This window comes from Falco cherrug, chromosome 2 (assembly GCF_023634085.1).
Source record: "Falco cherrug isolate bFalChe1 chromosome 2, bFalChe1.pri, whole genome shotgun sequence".
In the NCBI taxonomy this organism is placed as follows: domain Eukaryota; kingdom Metazoa; phylum Chordata; class Aves; order Falconiformes; family Falconidae; genus Falco; species Falco cherrug.
The window spans coordinates 14,129,907-14,148,994 of record NC_073698.1 but is presented as its reverse complement, the minus strand read 5'-3'; the positions used below and the strand labels follow the sequence as shown (position 1 = coordinate 14,148,994).

General features: G+C 39.2%; 1 protein-coding gene across 3 annotated transcripts in view; it reads right to left on the bottom strand.

The window, feature by feature from the left end:
* CNTN5 (contactin 5) overlaps positions 1 to 12,374 on the bottom strand; it is a 678,276-nt gene extending 665,902 nt beyond the window's left edge. For all 3 annotated transcript variants that reach the window (XM_055703125.1, XM_055703128.1, XM_055703127.1), the window contains exon 1: positions 12,206 to 12,374. The gene's annotated coding sequence lies outside the window, so the exon portion shown is untranslated. The remainder of the gene's footprint in view (positions 1 to 12,205) is intronic.
* Between the last annotated feature and the right edge of the window lie 6,714 nt (positions 12,375 to 19,088).

Sequence of the window (19,088 nt, the reverse complement as noted above, 5' to 3'; positions counted from 1 at the left end):
TGTCACTGACAGGTGAAAAGCCTCCCACCCCAGCAGGAGGATAAGATGGAGCCAGTTCCCCACATGTCAAGCCCCCATCTGTGCCCAGACAAAGCCTCCCATCACTCAAGACCACACTTCCAGGAAACTTCTACTGAAATGGCAAGGGATTTGCAGCACGGTCTTTTAAATGTTGAAGGCAACCAGCCCTACTAAAAAAGATGACCAAAGCTTTATCTTTCTCTGGAAAACAACGCCAACAGTGGGGATCCATATTTATCACTGCCCAGTGGCTTTTGAACCAAACACAACAGGTTAGCAAGTATTTTTGTGGGTTTTCTGTCAACCCTGGAAATTTGGTTCGAAATATGAAAGTCTGGCAAGGGTCTCTCCTAACTGTGATCACAATTAATAAAAGAGTTGGAGGGGAAAACTGCCCTGAGTTACAGTTCAGGAACCTCATCATGGGCTGCAGTAATAAAGCTAATTCATCAAAGTGGGCACAGTGAAAGAACCTTGTGGACCACTTTTTTGAGCGGTGCAGCAGCCAGAAAATTACATTATTCACCAGCTTCACATGGCACTGGTTGCATCTTCATCTAGTCTCCAGGGCTGGGGGGAAGGGAAGGTGTTTTTCTGAATATTTTATGCTGTTTGAAGTGAACTACATTTGACTGAATGAAACAGCTTGTTTAAATTGTGTTTATGATGCATTTATCAGATAGTATTTTTGTGATTTTGAAAATAAGAAACAAACTGGTAGAAAAGAAGTATTCAGGTGTACAAGACATAACCCACAAAAGTGAAGAGATAAAAGGTTAAATAGTATGGGTTTTCAATGTTTCAGACAGAAATACAAAAAGGCTAGAATACCAAAAGTACTCTTCCATGCCATGAAGTAAAGGTCAGGTGTAATTAGCATTCCCTTCTTAAAGGTACTTGTGCAGGACTTCACCTAAGATTAACTAAATTGTAGTCAAGGTTGTTTAAGCGTATGTTCAGTTTAAGATTGTGTGTGAAGTTGCTCAGAACACGCACACATGGTTCCTGAAGTCAAAACTGCAATCACTGCTGGTTTTCAGCATCCTCAACACACAACCTTTGTCTGCTCTGTGGGCAGGGTCTGGCCTTTCTCTTCCCCAGACTATTAATATTTATGAGAAAAAAACAGTAAATTTGACTAAGAGGGATATCTTTTAGGGTTGGGGTTTTTTTTCCCCCTGAATATACAAAAGAATGAGAGTAAGTCACCACCTGAGATTTAAATGCGTATGAGACATGTCTCCTATAGGACCTCCTATGGAGATCTAACTAATCAGCTAGTCATCAAGCTGCATTAAACTGCTTTCTACCAGCTCCCCCTCCTGTCTGTACTTTCTTTTACCATTTCTTTTCCGACAGCTTCTCCATTTCCATACTTCACTTTTTAACATTCATTTTAGGTCCCCTTCCATCTCCGACAGCCCTTGCTGGTCTGAGGCAGCTATGGGAGCCTACCTTTGCTCACAACTCAGCTTTCTTTCCCTGACTGTAGCTGTAACCTGGCGCCCTTCAAGAATTGATTGGTCACTCAGATCAAAACATTAAATATTTAAAGTGGCACCACACCATTCATAAAATGAAACATAAAGTGTTTGTTTACTCTCTGCTAATTATTTTGGTCCAAGCAAGCAGACTCAACTGTCTGCATTATTAAACCTCAAAATGAGGTGAGGACAGAAAATGTTCTCTTCTGCTAACAGTGCTAAAGAATAAGCCACTGCTCTCATTTGCTCTATTGTAACATGAAAACTTTTTCCTCCAAACTGTGCCAATACAAAGCTAAACAAACCATATCAGTCCGTATTTCCAAATGGTTTGGATAGAAGCTTATCAGTTGTGAAATCTCATGTTAACCATCTTTAGGAGGTATAATGAGCATTACTAATTTACTGTTGTTTGTGGTTATCTGTGGGCTTAAGTAGCAAAGACTCATGGTCTCTAAAATAGCGTGCTTTAAAACAGATTAGTTTGAAGGTTATCTTAAAGGAAAATGGAAGGTTTCCCCATAGGCCACACAATAGCAATACATAATAATCCACATACAACTTCTACCAGTGCTTTATTTCTTTGCAACTATATATTCACTATAGGAACGTCATATAAATACTCGTCACTGGGCTTTGTGACCAGGAACACTGTACAGCGATGGAAACCACAACAATTTCACAACCACGCTGAAAAGAACTGTGAAAACCCCTAAGTGTTATATGTTTTGATATAAAGTTTGGTAGTTTCATTGCACAACTTGAAGCAATGCAAGATTCCTGAGTTGGGATTTTCAATGATGACCTGAATCTCTGTTCTGTTCTGTCAAAACTTTCACACAGTGGTCGAGTGCCGATTTGCAGTTTAGGACCAGAAACACTCAAAATTCTCATTTTTGTTAGACACAGGGGGACAGATCCAAAGGGAATGGAAGAGACTAGTTACAGCATGCAAAGAGGTGGGGTAGATCTAAGCGCACACATCTGTGAACTGCAACTTTTGAGTGTTGCAGAATATAAAGCCTACCACTCTGCTGTGTGTCTCCACAGGACTCTGGAGCCTAATTATAGAGCTATATGAAAAAGTTCTGCTTGTCAGCAGAACCAGCAGGAGGAAAAAAAAAAAATCCACATTTTTGCACATTCACAGAAGAATAAAATATTTAGGCAGAAAATCATCATTGCTGCAGATGGACACTTACAGAACAAAAATGGGTAATTTTTGTGCAGCTCTGCTTGTTGGTAGTATAGCCAGAATGCATTTGGTAGCAGCTTTAAAATCCAGCCTAGAATTCCTCAGTCACTGTCAGTGCAAAAAGGGTAGCAGGGGTTGAGGGCTGCAGGTAAATTCAAGGTAGGGGAGCCATCCTAAAATGAGCAGGCAGGACACTCCACTGAATTTAGTGTTGCTGCACCTTCTTATGCCAGCACAGAATTTGGCTGTGCGTGGTTTTGAGTCCTTCTCAGTAAGGATTAGCCACAAAAGCCTGATCACAATTAACACAAGGCTAAATGTGAGGATATGTCCATATCACAGCAATGAGGAAAGAGAACTAGAAGAAGCATCAGAGATATGCACAAACTGTTAAAACAGCAGTCAGCAGTTGCTAGTGGCTAATGGATTTTAACTGCCCGCTTTCATTACATTTAAGGACACACTCTTTAAAATGCACCCTTTGGGTCAGAAGAAATACACCTATAGAAGAGCTACTCCATGCCCAGAACGTGTCTTAAGGATCACTAAGGTACTTTCAGGAGAAAATACAACTTGACAGAACGGTAGGCAGAATACCTCTGATTCCCAGTGGTATTCACATGACACGCCTCTGCCCAGTATATCAGAAAACCTCAATAACCCAGATCAGTGTTCTCTGTGTGTGTTGTGTGATGCTCCGCATTTCCAACAGAGAGGTTGTCCATTTGCAAGTGCAGGTCTGTGACACAGAAGAGGAATAATTTATGTGGACTTTCCCCTTCTTCCCCCGCACTAGTACTGAGCAGAGAAAGGGGGGATTCAGCACTGCACAGTCCCACCATTTCTATACTACCCAACCAGTGTTTACAGCCTCTCGGTGGAAAGCCTGGCTCTTAAGCTGTAGTTGACCTGTGCTTTCAGCTTTGGGTAAGTGTTTCTCTCTTAAGATTGTTAAATGCAGTGTGAATTTTATGTGAAAGTGCTTTTTTTCTCCTTTTTTCTTTCTTTTTGCTCAGCACCATGTAATTTGGCAGTCCTTGGAGTGCTAGGAAGTCTTTTTCATGTATCTGAAGCCAGAAGGACTCTGACTTTACCACGTTAACAGCATACATTTATTTTCTGCCTTATTCACATGGCAATGGTAGTGATGAAATGTTGTGTTCTCAATACTTCCCTCACCTCCTCCTTCTTTGTCTGACAGCGGCAAGAAAATCCAAATACAGAAAAGGTAAATCAAACATAAAAATTAAGAAAACTAATATCATGCCAGCCAATATGTGGGAAAACCTCAGGTGATGAGGAAATCAAAATAAAATGGCAATACAATAGATTACACTAGAAAAAAAAAAATTAAGTCACAAAACCCAGTAATGTATTTACACACCAGTAACTAAAAAAATAAAAAAATAAAAAAATAAAAATTAGTAGAAAACAATAAAAATCTCCTGTGGTAGGACCTTCTGTCCACAGTCTGCCCAAAGTTTCTATTGACTGAGCTGTTGGACTGTTTCTCAAACAAGGAAAAAGGATTTCTTCCTATGTTTCTGAGGTGTCTTTAAGATGTGACATACAGTATAAAGAAGTAAAATAACACTGTCCAGCGTGCTTAATCCTGGAAGTTAGTTTTGTTTGGTTTTATTTTTATTTTCAAGTTTAGGAGTGGAGTTTTTCTCAGTCACTTCAACAAGATTAGGCCCAATAAAAAGTAAACCTTTGTATTTGCTTTGATTTGTTACCTCCTTACAATACTGTAATAAAACCAGAAATAATAACAAGAAGTCCAAAATCACTGCCTTGCATATAGCCGTTTACAGTCTGCTCCTTCCACTGACAAAAAATTCCAGATCTTACTATACCACCTACAGGTAGTTTTTAGAGAAATAGTTGGGATCCCCTAAGCTGCTCAGTTACACTCCCATAAGTTGCAAAAAGCAAGCATGTCCATTATAGTTTTTGGAGAGCTTTCTCATAAACCACGTTCTTTTAACTTTAAACCAGTCCCACAAAACAATCTGCTGTATTTTCTGAAAACTTAGATAACACAAGAAACTAGTATGCAGTTGTTAAAATAGACAATATTTTTAGTAAATAAAGTGTTCAACCGACCATACTTTCTTATATGCCAGCTTTTATTTGGTGCAGAATATCACATTATGAAGACCAAAAACTATGCCAGGTTCCTTTTTCTCTCATACAATATTCTTATTTACGGATCCTATAATCCCATATAATCATGCACACATTGTTTATAACTTCAACGTATTTTATAAGCTTTGAAAGAAATCCTTAGCAAATTCCTTTACATTCCTTTACAACTGGAATCACGCTGTTTCAAAAGAACTATTTTGGAAAGACTGACAGAGAAGGAATTATGATAGTCACTGGATATTTAATGAAAACTTACAGAGAAAACAGAAACTTTAAACAAGTAACTTCTGGTGGTAAAATGACCCTTAGTATTCCCGTATGCTCAATGCTTCTCGACTTGCTCAACCTTTATTTTCTAGAAAAGGGCTTTGCTTTTTGCAGGCTTGATCAATCAGTCTGTCTGTCTTGTTTCTACTTTACAGAAAACATGCAAGAATTTAATCCAAAATCAACTGAATTACGCTACTTTGATGCTGCATATTTTCTCCTATTGTTGATTAATATGCCCCTTGTGCAAACATCCTCCTCCTACCTGATGCCTTCAGTAACATCTCAATTCGTTACCGACGACATTCAAATTTCCTCCAGAGATGCCTTGGTAAGTCACAAACACAGGATTATGCCCATCAGTGAATGACTTGGGCACAGTGATTGATAAAGCAAATAAATACTTAGATGTTAGCAATCAGTCAGTTGTGATATGCAAGGGGGGAGAAGTGCAAGACTGCAGACATTTCAGCTATATATCATGTTTTCTAAATTATCTCTCTGTGTGCCAATGGTCCTCTTAATAAATTATCCTCCCTTGTTATCTGATCTGTTCTACATTTTCAATTATGCCTCTTCTCAAAACCATGTAACAGTCAGTCTTTCTCATCCTGAAGCTATTTCAGTGTCCAGCCTACATTCCCAAAGTCCAGCCAGAGGAAATAATATACAACTGGTTTTGAGTTGAGAAGCACACACACATCAAAGAGATGTTACGACATCAGAGAAGTCATAGCTTTATTCTGATTCCCTGAGCTGAGTTTTATGTAAGCAATAATACATGACACTGCATATGTTACTGTGGAGAAAGAACATTTTGAGCACCTTGAATAGCACGAGACTGAGAAATCAAGAGTTTGCATCACCCCAGATGTGCAGAAGTCAAAACAAAACAAAGAATAATGCCACAGCAAGAGTGAGTCTATTATTTGGTTTCTTTAACTCATGACAAAAACAAATCAGAAGTTCTAATAAGGAGAACTTATCTTCTAATAGAAACTCATGTGAAAGTCCATATATTTGTTTTTAATAAGATTTGATCTGCATGAGATTTTGGAAAGGTGAAGAATGAATTAATGTATAAAAGCGGTCTTAAAAGTACCCATTTTAGAAGTAAATGTGGACTGCTGGTACAGTCTTCAGATAAATTTGCAAGACACTTCATAGCCTGTATGTATGATCACTGCACATCATAGTGCTGCAGATCATATCTTGGCTTTTTTTTCTGGTGTGGGAGGTGATCTTGAAGAAATCTATACATGATCATGGTATCATGGCTGTGAAACAGAGATGTCTTCCCTGAGATGTAAGCATTTCAAAGGTCGCAAATATAGCAAAAAAGGAAGAGCTCTTGAGTTAAGCCATACATTCTTTGATTCAGGGACCATTTTGCATTTACAGCTCTACGTACAATCCAAACTTGATTTATGATTGTAGTCCCTAGTTGCTACCATGATGATAGTAATTATAAGGTTTATAATGGAGTCAGAGGGCCTTTCCAATAAAACAACAAATCTTCTGTGGCAATCAGAATTCTAATATAAATACTATTTAGTACGGACTTGTGATGTGAATTAGACAGTTGGGGCAAATGCATTGTAAAGTGGCGTCAGCATTTTGTAAATATATGTAAATAGATGTACCTACAAGTTATGCCATAATAGAAAAATCAGCAATTTATAGATGCAATTGGTGAACTGTGCATCAAAGTAACTTAAATATTAGATAGAGAACTGTATCCGATTTTTTCCCAGCTTTGAAAGTGTACATGTGCAACTTTAGATAGGAAGTTTAATATCATTAATTTGGTCCAGAAAGTGGGCTGTATAATATTCCAGGCAGTGAATGCTTGTGGAAAAGAAATTAGTAAGCATAGAAAAAATATACTGGATGGGATTTTAATTTGTCTATATGATGAGAAATTAAAATGCTTATTTGGAATACAACCATGTTTCTGTGTGCTAGGCATACTGAAATTCCTATATAAGAGCAAGACAGTTCCTGAAATGTCAGTATTTTCCAGCCTTTTCAGAATCTGTCTGTCTTGTCCCCCATCCAAGCCATTAGAAGAATAAATGTAAAGATAAATTAATAATCCGGATTACATCACAGTAATATAAAGCTGAATGACTCTGCCAGATCAACAGTGCTAATAAATGTCAAAAAAGTGTTCAGCACATCTAGAGTAATTTTTTTGAGTGACTATGCTACTTAACTTTTGGAAAATGTTCGCTGTGAGAATCACCTCAGAAGAGGTAAAGTATATACTATGACTTTGTTGACTCATTTTCACGCAGTTTTGCTCATTACTTTCCAGGTCTATGTGGAGACCTGCAAACAACTGAGAGCAAATAGCATATGAAAGTCTGCGGAATAAGCTAATGGGGATAACTGGTCATCTTTCAGAAAAAATAATGCTTGTGTAATTAAACAGGCAATAATTAATCACCCCTTCAAAAGTAAATTTCTGTTAAGCTCTTTGCCCATTACTACTTCGTTTTGAGAGCACATTTTGGGGGAAGTTATTGCAACGAACACATCTTCTGAACGAACACATCTTTTTATGGATAAGCAAGACTTACAACTTTTCAATTTTAGTGCCTGAATGTCTTCTCAGAATAGTATTATGAAGAGGTTGTACTGTTAGATTAGCTTCTTCTGACACTATGACCACAAAGTCTTTTTCATTTACATGCCCATCTGCGTACTACTACTCTTGGCTGAATGCACTGCTGTAGCAGGTTGGTTACAACCTATAACAGGAATGTTACAGCCACAAGGCAATGTCCTTCACATACTCAAGAAAAACTATTAAACCGATAAAAATAAAATGGGGTTCATGAATTTTTGCAAAATTATTCTATTTAGTAAGGGAAGACACCCAAAACACTGAGCTGATACTATGTCTATATCAATTACAAAGCCGTACATTTAGTCTTGATCAAAATGATTTGCAGGCTAGGAGTCCCATTGGATATATAGAAAATCTTAAACTTCTGGCTATAAAAATGTGAGCATTTCTCACGCACAAGGAGGCTGGTGCCACACTCCCTGTATGTTGAATGGGAAGTTGCCATCCTTTACCCTTTCTCAGTAACTGCAATGAACTACCTTCAATGTTTGTCTGGGTTTAGTTCCAGCAGCAGGAGGTTCTTCAAAGATACCATGTTTTAACACCATTTACAATAAAATCTTTAAGAGCGTACTGAAAAAAGAAACTCCCAAAAGACGTTTCTGATGGATGGAAAAAGTTTGATGCATTTTCTATTTCTAGGTATGGGAATGGAGAAGATTTATCAATTTTTCCTGAGGCTGACATGTAGGTTTGGTCCTGAAGGAGGTGTACAGAGGTGAACTATGATGTTGGTAACTACTACATGACAGCATGAATTACTCTGTCATTCTGACATAACCTCATGGCTCTGTAAGCTTAGGAGCTAGTCTGAGTGGATGACTACACGGATTAAGTATGGGCATGTGTGATCAAGAACATCAGCCGTAACATGGATGGTAATTCTAATATTTTACCATATTCATAGCATATAGAATCTGACACACAATCCCCTGTTATACATCCACTTGAACCCATAAAACTTGATTGGTGGCCTTTATGAAGTACAGTGAGAAAACATCCTGAGCTCCCTTTTAGAAAGCGGAATATAAGCAAAGATCTCATTTTCTTATGATCCATACACTTTGGGACATTTTCATAAATCAGCCATGAAATTTATTATAAAACCAAAGAGATTACATTTCCTTCTACTAACCAGAAAATGGTTTTGTTGTTTCCATTCCAGCTTGCAAAGACACAGAATCATCACTCATACCCAGTGTATGTGTGGGTATAAACACAGATATACATATGCATACATACATTACGAGGCTTTGAAATCTTAAATTTAAATAAAATCAAAAAGTATTTCTTTTATCAGGTTCTAACAATTCTCTAATTTTTCAAAAGGCACTGGCCCATAATGTAGTGTTATTGATCAGAACTGCTCAGAAGATAAAACTCTGTAGGGACTCCATCATGTCCAGAGAGAGTAGTTTTTCCTTGTAAAGCACAAAGTTGATAGTACAGGGTGTAACAGACCCTGAAAAAAGCATCAGAGAGGCTATGCACAGAAAGAAGAAAATACATTCTGTGGAAGATTTGCCCATATATTAGCAAGAAAATGACTGTTTGACATTGATTCTTAGGAATTAAGAACACTGTACAAACTGTGGTGAATTTCAGTTTAGTATTTTAGAGTATGAGGAATTGTTCAAATGATTGAGGTGGTTCTGAAACTGAGAGAAAGTGCAATGCAGAAGCTGTTAGCAGGAGCATATGGAGGGAGCAGACCAACAGTGGCAAATTATGCAGTGAATCCAGAGAAACCAAGATCTGTTTTACAGGCTATACGCAGAAAGGCAAAATAATTCAGAACAGTTTGGTTTTTTTTTTCAATGCCACTGAACCAGTCACCTCAGATGGCTCAGTGCCAGCCCCCTGGCATGTATATTCTTAATGTATAGTTTTCTATGATGCCTTTAGTAAAGACTTGCATCAATTACTTAAAATAAATATTCTTATCATTAACCTAATCAGAAAACTTTCAGTGTGCTGACTCTGTTCAGTGGAACAGATTTTTCTGTATTGCTAGCAAATCAGATTTACTCTTTTTGAACATGCCAGCTTTACAACAAGCAAGAAAGAAAACTGCATCTCAGACTGTCACTTAAAGCCTCATACTTTTAACCTCCTCCTTTCATCCAGAGCTCTTTACCTTTACTGACACCCTCTGGTCCCTATCTCTAAGTCAGGTTGAATTCATTCCAGCAGTGCTTCCAAAATTTACGTTTCCAAATCAATATTTTGTGGAGCACAGAACCGGACATTTTCTGAAGCCCCCATACATCATACTCACTGATTCCCCAATAGTTTACCATGTCAGCAACTTATTCAGGGGACTCGAGCAAATTTGCCAGTCATGACCTTCCTGTATTGAACCTGTGCTGACAGTCCTCGAAGTTATGCATTTCTTAAAAGTTGTCCTTTATTATTTCGTAACAGCAGAGTTTTTAATCATACCTTTTATCTTAGGTGCTAAGATATTTTCCTCCAGATCAGTTTTCAAAGCTGCTTTCTTTCAAATTTTCAGCTCTAATTCAGCCAGATTTTTTGTATTTTCTGTTTTCATTCTCAGTACATCTGCCCTTATTATAAAACGAAGATCCTTTCCCCTCACATTTTAACCTAGAACTCAAGAATTTGCTCTTCAGCTTCATATTGACCAACAAACCTAAAATCTACACTCTCAGTCTCCAGATGTAGCTATCTTCACACTCTTATACCACACTCTGCTAGTTCTGACTTTTTGCATGGGCATCTGCTTGTAAGTATATGAAACAGAAAAACTGCATGTTGAATAGCACACTTAAAACTATTTAGCTATTAGCACCTTCAAGAATGCTTAACCATTCATCCTCCTTTCTTTATACATTTGTTGCCTTCCAAGCCTTAGTCTTCTTAACCACGTCTTAATCATTCACATAGTTAAAAGTATATTGCCACAGAGGACCACTGTACATGAAATATTCCTCAGTTATTATAGTTCATGTCTCAGTTTTCTGTCTTCCTTTCAGTATACCTCACACACCAAGCATCTTCCCTCCTAACAAGATAGATATTGAATGGGATTTGGGTTTTTTGGCTTTTTTTTAACTTGAAATTTTTCAAATAAAGGCTATAGTAATTAAAGTCAATATATGAAAATACATTTTTACGAATTCTAATAGATATTTTGATAGCACTTTAAAGTAACGGCCCAATTATTGCTAATTCTTTTGATACCCGCTGTAATAATATTAATCACAATGAACTGATCTTGCATTAATATTGATTGCCATAAAGTACTTCTGAAGGAGTTCTACTATAACTCAGCAAGAATTAATTGCATTTTTAATAATTAGAAAATGTCATCCACATTTTAATTATCAGGAATCCCCCTTAGCTTTTGGCTAACAGTGAACATGTAATTTATTTGTGGTTTCAAACTTTAGGGTGTCATCCAAAGCTCACTGAAGACTAGGGTAAATGCTGTGACTCAGAAGAATTTGGCATGGGGTCCTTCATTAAGAAATATTACTGAAAATGTTCCATTCAAGGAAAGTATTACTTTTAAATTAAAAAAAATAACAAACTTTGCAAAAGCTTTATGTTAATTTTTTAAAATATTGCAACACAGGAAACTTTATTCCTAAGTAGTCACATTACACTATGTTGTGTAACTTCTGTTTTATGAGGTTTCTGCTCAACCAGAATGAAACTAAACGTCTGAAGCACAGATACAGTAATGGATGCAGAATTTTTTTCTGAGATAAAAACCTTTAAAACACAGTTTCATGCTCTGCGTTACAGAAATAACTCTCAGTTCATCTTCTAGCTAGCTCATAGCCATTCCACTAAGTCTTACCCACTGTCCTCACATCACCGAGGGAAAATCTGCGCATCTTCAGGTAATCCCATCTCCTCTGCCTGTCAGCAAAGGGGAACAGTCCAGGCACCACACTTTTCTAATTCCGGAGGTAATTGTTTATCCCAAAGCCAAGTACCATTCTGAACTTCATAGCAATACAACTTTTAGTGCATAACTATAAACTCAATACGCTAGGTGATTTTCTGTTTCACCCTCAAGCATTAGCACGGTAGCTCTCCCAAACATAAAAATTAGCACATTAAAACAGGCATTTTTTCTCCGGAGTACGTATTTGTTCTAAAAGCCTCGCATCAACTCTTCACAACTCATTCACTGCAGTAGTTTGCTAGCAAGTTAAACGACAGCAAACATATAGTAGATCACAGTAATTTCTGCTTCAACTTTTCCGCTCAATTACGACAACAATTTCAATGCAAGATTCAAAACAAAAAGCAAATCACATAAACCTGCTGCAGGAGCCCAAAAATGGGATCTCTCACCATTGCTGGCTCCACAGCGAACTGCTCACAGAGATGCCGCGATGGATATTACAACAAATAATCTGCACGCACTCCAAAGTCTAACCAGGGAAAACAGTGCCTGGCTGGGGGAACGGCAAAGGCACTTACCGCTGCTGTGGCACCGTCTCTCTCTCGCCCTGACTCTCAGTCTCTCTCTCCCATCCTCCTGACAGCCTCAAATATAGCAGTCCCTTATGGTGCCGAGCCTGTGGGGAGCAGAGGATTGCAGAGTTGGGTTTTTCCCCCTCCCTCTTTTTTTTTTTTTTTTTTTTTTTTCAAACGATCCAGCGGTAGCTCTCCAGACCCGACCGCCTCTCCTCCTCGCCCCGCTCACAGATGAAGAAACCCAGGTGAAGGCATCCGCGCCGGCGGCTCCCGCGAGCCCCTCCCGCCCCGCCGTGCCCCCTCCCGGCGGGGGGACCGAGGCACCTCCCCCGGCTGCTCCCGGGGGGGCGGCGGAGGCTCTGCCCGCCCCTGGCTGGACCTCTCTGTATGTATATATACCGTACAGATGTTGCCTATGTGTGTGCCATCTCACACCGCCGCCCGCGGCTCGCCCCTACCCCTAAGCGTACAAGGACTCCCCCCCGCCCCCCCCCCTTTCCTCCTCCCTCTCTTGCTCCTCGCCGCCTTCCTCCCCCATTTCCTCCTCCTCTCCACTGCTTGCCCCGGAGCGTGAAGGCAAGAAGGCGAGTTGGCGAGCGCTCTCCCCTGGGCTGCTGCTCGGCTTTAACCCAAGCCCCCAGCCTTTCCCAGAAACCACTTTCTGCCCCCATCCTCCCCTTGCCACCCCTTCCCCATCCGCCTGCCAGGTAGATGATGTTGTTTTGGTTGGGTTGGGTTTTTTGGGTTTTTTTTCTGAAACGTATTTTATTCCCTTCACAGCGGTGATGACCCGCCTTACCCCCGCGCACTGCAGCCGGGGCCAAGCGCCGGGAGCCGCGGAGGCTGCCCGCTCCGCACCGCACCGCACCGCACCCGCGCGATCTCCGCCTATATAGCACAGCTGCTGTAACTGAAACAACACCGGGGGCAGCAAGCCCAGGGCCAGCAGCTGCAACGCCGCGGCTCCGGCAGCCTCTTCCCTCCCTGTTCCCCTCCCCATCGCCCATCCGCTCTTATTGCGGCGCCCCGCCTCGCCCCATCTCCGGCGCTGCGCTACGCACTGCTGCGCCCTCCCCCGCCCCCGCGCAGCACCGCCCCCGCGGCCGCTGCGCGCCGGGCCCCGCGTAGGGCTGGCCGAGCTCCCGCCGCCGGCACCGCTCCTGCCACTTCGCCTTTTTCGTGTTCCCTTCGCCTTTTTCGTGTTCCTCGGCCGCTTCGTACTCATCCATACGTCTAGTGCGCGCTCCCACTCTGTGCCTTTAATGGCTACCCTCAGGATCTAGGCTGATGTTAATCCTTTTCTTCTCTTTTTTATTTTTTTTTTCTTTCCTGCAGCGATGAGAACTTTCAGATTTAACATTTAATACTTTTTTGCCCTTCAATACTTTTCTTTCCTTGCTTTTTTTTTCTTGCCTTCCTCAAGTAATTAGGTCTCTTTATTTAACTTATGCATTAGCTGAGTGACTGTTGTCTAGTTCCTGTTCGCCAAGATTTTTCTCTGCTTCAGTTACTCCATTTCAATGATTTAGGCTTTCTGAACCTGTATGATGTACAAATATATGTGTGTGCATTTTTCTTTACGAATTTGTCTTCGTATTTATTTTTTTTCCCTATCCCAGGTATTTTCTGATTAATTTTTAGGAAATGTCCTTTATTTGTTTAAAATTCACAAGGAGGAAGAAATGTTTAATTTTGGAGTTTGCTGAGAGTGCTTACACAACTCTTAGTCTAGTCTTATATGAGTTTTTTTCTGTCTTTTGCTTGTCTTTTATATAGAAGCGTCTAGCATGATAACGTTATCAGTGATGAGTGACACAGCTGTATACACTTTTGTGGTCTTGTATACTATATGGAAGTCTGTCAGAGGATTTACAGCTCAATGTCACGTTGAATGAATTCTGTCCACTAATATCAGTGAGAATGAGCTGCAAAACCACCTTACTCTCAATTCCTTTTTTATTATTCTAAGACTGTAAATTTCTGCTCCATCACCATCTACCACTGTCTTAACTATCATAGTGAAAGACTGAGAATGAACCCACCGTTAGAAATGGACTTTGCATATGCTGTCCCATACAACACAGAAGAAAATTATCTCCACAGCTGTGGATGGGTCTGTAGGTGTTTTTCTGTTGGGCAAGTAATGTTGCAACTTGACATACCAAAGCTTCTCTTCATTGACTCAATTCACGGAAAATTATCATCCGGTCATTATTTTCAGTGTTACTAGGTTACAAGACAGCATTTAATCAGAAGCCAGGAATAGTGACTGCATTAATTCTGATCTTATGAATAAATTATGAGGCTCCATTTCTCAATATTTCCAAAGTGAATGTTAAAGCCAGAAGCATTTTTGCTAATAAATGTATTTTTTGCAAACTGCATACATGACAACAGTGAGGAATTACTTGTGAAGATGTGACTTTCATTGGTTAATTGTTTTTACAGGTAGAGATGTAATTAAAAGAAATGCAGACTTTTTTAAGTCATAAAGACTGGACATTATGGCCTTTATCTTCCCTTGTTAAGATTATAGATCAGGGTTATTGGTAAAGACTACTATGAGGCATACATGCCATACCTGTTGGGCTACATTATTTTTGCTTTTAGCTCACTTTTACATAGAGTTCTTGATGAGGTACACATTTATTTTGAATAGCAACATTTTATGTTTGCTTCCTTCTTTTTAACTTCACATCAACAGTATTTCTACAAGGACATATTTTTACGTTTTCCTTTAAGATAATCAGGAGTGGACTGTATATGTATGAGTACAAGTTTCTTTGGAAACAAAATGGCACACAGCTTTTAAACTTAAAATTTCATTAGATTGTGTGTATCCTTTGCAAGGTCAGTTCTGGTTTTACTCTGTCACTGTAAGATCATGAGCTGGTTTATGGCATATATTTTCAATGTTTAATACATAAACAGTGAATTATATTCATGGCTTTGTTACAGTATTATCACTGTTGTAGACTTTAAGTCAACCTAGCTGCCTTTTGTGTATATGATCTAGTTGTCTAACCACCTCCATAGAAATGCCCAGTGGGCAAGCAAACAGATGCAGCACATCTGCAGTCTGAGTTGTTTCTGAGCTTTTCTCTTATTTGTTTTGTACATCTTTCCTTTTCGTTCAGTCTCTCTTCTTTTAAGCAGAGCATATTGTATTCTTTCTCTTTGCCACATAGAAAGCTATCCGAGCAATACCATTATTATTGGGATATTTCACTGTTCTTTCTCATAAGCAAAAGAAAGACAGGGAGTGAATTTTGAGGGAAAACAACTGGCTGCGCCAATTTCTCCCTCACATCTGTGTCTGCCACAGCACTGGGGGTGTAGCTTTAAAGCACCAAGAGAGCTTCTCTTTCTCTTCCCCTCCCCATTTATAATGAGAAATTCCTTCAGGTACCTGAAGGACAGTATTTGACAAATCCTAGTTTTTTAAAGATATGCATTGGCCCTATTCTAGTACATAACTGTATAATTTTAGTGGCAGCCACTATATTTTGTCCTCCCCTAGAACATCTGGATAGACTCATTCAGCTCCTCATGGCTGCATAATTAGAATTACGAGAAAAATTTGTAGGGGGATAAGCAGAATTATGTGTAAATGTGACACATAATTCTTCAGGCCTTCGGCAAACAGCAGAGAAGATTCAGAGCCTACCATACAAGCTTTCAGTTATAGCAGCTAATTAACAAACTGGAGACGTTAGCAATGGGAAGAAGTTGCTGCATAAAATAAACCAAAAAGACCAACCTCTGGGGACCTGAGTCTCCTAAATTTTCAGAACTGGCAGAGAGATGACAGCTGGTCCAACACAGAGACTGGGAGGAAGTTAATCTACTTGAAAAAGTTTAGAAGCAGCAGAATTAAGCATGTTCCATATCACAGTTCTATGTCATGCCGCAACTGTCTTTTTGATTCTGCAAGAGAAACTTGTAAACTGAAGGTATTGTTTCATTGAAGCATGGTCTAAGTAAGAGAGGATGACAGAGCTGTACTGCACTTAATCAAGCACCTCAAGAATGTTACTACCAAAACAATGGTCATCAAAGAGCAAACTTTGTGGGGGACAGGCTGGGAGTTCCCTTGTCTCCCCAGAAGCCTCAGGGAAGTTGCAGGTGTGAATATCTTAGCTTTACACCAAACCCATTTGTATGCTTATTCTCCACTGCAAGTTACTGGCTTTGTGAGGAACTGGTCCAAAGGAAACCAGAAGAACAGGTTCTTAAAAGTCAGTTTCCTGGCTACTGACAGAAGCAGGATAAACTGACCAGCAGAGAGGGATCCTCTTACTTTTCTGTGCATGCTTTGTGCAAGTGCAATATGGTTTTGAAGTTCAGAGGCAGAACAAAGATCAGAAGGGATTTGCAGATTCATATTCTCTCCCGGCTTTCCTAACCTTGTGAGAGATATACCTGGAACATCTGTTATGAGATTCAATGCATTGCTTTTGATGCTGTGATACAACTGTACTAGTTAGTATGCTGGGAAAAGCAAAACCATAATTTTCCTCATTCCTTCCAGCTTGATCTTCACCATATGCACAGGAAGGGTCTAGTGTTCCCTGGAGACTGATTTTACCTTCTACAAACATCGAGCAAAGCTTCTACTGCACATGGGAGTAAAATGCACAAAGGGGTAAAGAGTGGAGAAAGAACAGATCTATTTACCACTGCAGCCATCCCATGGTAATATGAGCTGTTACTGATAGCGAACTAGTTAGGGGATGTGGTGAAGCATAACCCTCAAAGTAGAGAAAAACAAAAGGAAATTAGAGGTTCTGTGAGCACCACAGAATTTTAGAAGAACAACCTGTAATTATATCTGAATGTTTCAGCAGCAAAGAGAACCGGATAGCAACAAAGATAAATCCCCATACCTTCCTAACCCACATCTCAAAAGAGCCAAGAGCACGAAGGATGAAGACTGCCCTCCATTCAGTTACTGGATGGTCAGAATCCATGACTTTTGAATCCAGACAGGGGTAGATACTAAATTTAGGTTCTTAACTCATATTTCAATACCTAAATATAAGTGGCCTGATTTTTTCAAAGATTTTGAACAATTCCACATTCCTCTGATTTTTGTTTGTACTTAAAAAAAAAGAATAGATTCTTTTGCTTAAGTATCTAACAATGGTACACAGAATTCTGCCCTTATAGACCAGGGCATTACAGTCTACTTTAAAAAATATTTGAACATACCATTGTGCCTCCCAAAGATGGAGGATGCTGCAAAAGAAAGTAATCTCCCCGTGTCTTCCTGGTAATGAAGCAAAGGAGAAGCAGAATTCCCATAGCCCTAAGTGTGCAGTAACAAATGCTCTTTCCCCACCCCCAACGCCGAATTCAACAGAGATACATTAAAAGAGGAGGTTTGATAAGGGAAGCATACTTATCAATGAAAACCTTCATAGGAGTATAGTATACCTGTAACTACACTAGAAGTGAATTAGGCTTTTTATTACTTTTAATGAATGAGCCTTCAGTCCTAGGTGATTTTCCTGTTGAGGAAAATAAAAATCTGGAATTTATGACATAAGCAATTTATGTATCCCACAGTATATGCCATTATCTTTTGTTCCAGAGGATTTGTGAAATCTGTGAAGGAAGTACTAGGAAGACAAAGTTGCTGTAGTTTTCAGACACCCGTTGCCTTCCGGAATAGTCACTTGAGCATTTCAGGGTCACTCTAAGAAAAAGGGGAATCCTGGAATATAACACAGTGTACAAGACAATGCAATAACTAATGTAATGAGTAAGTAAAGCTGGATAAAGTTATCCCCAAGAAACCTAGGTGACACTATTAGAAAGTCCTTATTTGGTGGTGTATAACTGAATTTGTTCACTCTCACTTGAAAACAAAACAACAAACAAACCGAACAAACCCTTTTCTAAATCCCATGAGGAAAACAGAAAAAGAATGGAAGGAGGGAAGAAAGAAGAATATATAAATCACTTCCTTGAGTCTGAGAAAATCTCAGATTATTCTGTTAATCTCAGTGTCCCAGAAGATTTGACCATTCTGCTTTGTTGAGTTCCCTATCGTCATGTTGTGCCATAGAAGAAAGTGTTTGATGGAGACTGTCTGAAACTGAGGGAGTTTGCAGTAGCTGCAATTAAAGTAGCACAAATCAACATCCCCTAGTTTACTCACCTGCCTCCCCAAGGGGATTAGATTCAACATTTTACTTCCCTTTGATGTTTTATCCTTTATATGACAGTTTCCTAGGAATGGCAAATTTGGAACACCCTATATGAAAATAATACAAAAGAAAGCTAGAATGAGGTTATTTCTTCAAGTACAACTGGAACAGCCTGCTTGACTCCAGTATTGACATGCTGAGTACCTGATAAATCTAGATATCTAAAGATGGCATTAATTTAATCAAATAAATTGATTTAATCTAATAATAAATTTTATTGATGGTGACTTAGCAGGTGAAAGCACAAACGAAAATGACTTTGAAACCTTTAAATGTTTTCTGAAGAAACTACAATTATCTGATGATCTTTCATCTTAAGAACTAAAAACTAAATAAATTGAATGGAGATTATAACATATCATTTCTAATATATATACATAGATTTCAGTGTAACCCACAGAACATTAATTATAGCACTTATTTCACAGCTGTTCTATGAAAGCTCAAATAAAATGTGTCTACAATTAAAACTGAATATATACTGACTTCATTAACTTAACAGCTGCACCAATAACCAATACCAAGGAACATACCCTACTTCGTTAATGTCTTGATACCATCTGCAACAATCAAAACTACTGGGTTTTAAAGCGGATGATGTCTTACTAGTATTGTGATCACAGCTACCACAATATGCTTACACACGCTACTAAAGTGAATTGATCTATTTCAAG